The sequence below is a fragment of the Sus scrofa genome, chromosome 14 (genome assembly GCF_054392235.1).
Source record: "Sus scrofa isolate SSC_HxYL_T2T_F1_AM1 chromosome 14, Sscrofa_HxYL_maternal_Yorkshire_Landrace_v2.0, whole genome shotgun sequence".
NCBI lineage: Eukaryota > Metazoa > Chordata > Mammalia > Artiodactyla > Suidae > Sus > Sus scrofa.
Window position 1 is genome coordinate 16,350,347 of NC_139396.1, and position 2,091 is coordinate 16,352,437.

The 2,091-nt window shown below is 53.0% G+C and overlaps 1 non-coding gene across 1 annotated transcript; it reads left to right on the forward strand.

Annotated features, from left to right (window-relative positions):
- The first annotated feature begins 1,159 nt into the window (after positions 1 to 1,159).
- Positions 1,160 to 1,234, forward strand: MIR9847-2 (microRNA mir-9847-2). The gene has a single exon (NR_128541.1). It is a non-coding gene; the product is annotated as a microRNA 9847-2 (primary transcript).
- Positions 1,235 to 2,091: the final 857 nt, after the last annotated feature.

A 2,091-nucleotide genomic window follows, 5' to 3' on the forward strand; every position in this document is an offset into this window, starting at 1 on the left:
CTGGGCACTCCCAGGGCAGGAAGGAGTCTCAAGGGAAGACACCCTCTCTGTCCCCAGCTGGGCTCCACCAGCATCCCCACCCCTACCTTCCTCCTGGGACACTCTCCCTCTCATGTCCTCTCCCCTTGTCCAGGGAGTCAGATGGAGGACCCCAACAGAAGAAGGAAGGACGGACGACAGGAGGGGCCGTAGGGCCCCAAGGCAGCAGCAGGAGGAGACTTTCCTTTGGTTATTGGAGATTGCAGGCTTGGTTTGTGGGGTGGCCACTGTTGCACAGGAAGGCCAAAATGGGGCCCTCAAAAGCTCATGGAGCTGGTGGGGGAGGGATGGCTGTTTGCCAAATGGAGACTGGAGTCTGAGGCAGAGAAAGGAGCACAGGAGCTTGGGGGGTCTGCACCAGGCCTGCTGCAGGACCTCGAGCATGAACAGCAGCAGGGGCCAGTCTCTGGGGGCACAAAGCCTGTGCCAGGCCCAGGAGAGCCAGCAGCCTGCAGAGACTGCGATGGCACCTGGGTGTGAGGAGGAGGGACCGTGGGATCAGGGAGAGGCATGTGCTTCTGGATCTCATTGGTCCCATGGGAGAAGCAGGTGATATTGGTGAAGATGCTGGGGTAGGGGGCATGTCAGCCGCCTAAGCCCCAGAGGGCCATCCCCACGAGACACCCTGAAAAAGGGATGCGACCCCCTGGAATCACCCTAGGGAGGACAGGGGACTTAGGCTGCAAGCAACAGAGCTAGGTCAGAGGAGTTTCTGCCATGCATGGTCACTCAGTTGTACTTCTGGGAAGTTCCAAAGCCTGGCATCCCATGGCTGATGAGCCTGTGTAAGCCATGCAGGCAGGCACGGGCGTCCTGATGGAGGAAGCTCCTGACTGACCCTCAGGACAATCACAGGTTTCAATCTATCAGCAGATGGGCCTCTGTGCCTGCAGAACCCCTGGAGGTCCAGAAGAAGGCACTGTCCAAGGCCGAGAAGGGACATATGTACCAACAGGGCCCAAGAGAGCTGGTCTGGCAGTGGAGCCTGGCCAGCTCAAGCCCCTGAAGACCTCAGCTCTGGCAAGGCCCTGGGCTGCACCAGCACACCCCTAACTGGGACCCTCTTCCTTTCTCATTCCTTTAGACATCTGGTGTTCTCTCAAGGTCTTGGTTGAGCCTTTGCAGAAGATGCCCATACCGAGCCCTGGTGGAGGCAGCTGGTCTTGCTCAGGGGGTCAGTGGGGCTTAGAAACAGAGTGGCTGGGACTTCCTAGAGTTAGTGTGCTCAGGGCCGGGCCATTTGGTGTGAAATCTCCTCATGTCATCAGCCAAAGGGAGGGTCTGGTCCTTGTGGCAGGGGCCATTGCCAGATTCCAGGGCACCACAACAGGGAGTCCTGCAATCGAGGTTTTAAAGCAACAACTACAGGAGAGTGATAGCAAGATACGGGAAGGACAGAGAGCCCCAAACAAGTTGAACCCAAACAGGCACGCAGCAAGACCTATTCTGATCAATATGGCCAAAGGTAAACAGAAAGGGAGGAGGCCAAAGGCAGCAAGAGAACAGCAAGGCATTCATGATGAGGGAACCCCAATAAGGTTATCAGCAGTTTTCTCTACAGAAACACTCCAGGCCAGAAGGGGGTGGCGAGACCCATTCAAAGCACTGAAAGAAAGAACAAATAATCTGCCTCCTCCAAATACCCTATCCAGCAAGACTATCATTTCAAATCAAAGGGGAAATCAAGAATTTCTCCAACAAACCAACACTGAAAGAGTACTGCAATAAAAAACCCATTCTGAAAGAAATACTCTAAGGCTTCTCCAACTCAAAAAAAGGAAAATAGAAAAAACCATTGGAAAGCAGTGACTTAGAGAAGCCAGCACACAGATATAACCATGAAGATGTCAAAAACATAAAATGAAATAAACTACATCAAATCATACAATGAGGGCGAGGAATGGAAGAAAATGTAGATCCTTTGTCTTGGTTCAGTGACGCGTTTGGTCCTATGTAATGGTCAGGCTAAAGTGAGCAGACATACGAAGGGGTTAACATAATAACAAAACAGGGCAACCCCAAACCAAAAGCCAACACTACATTCAAAAATCG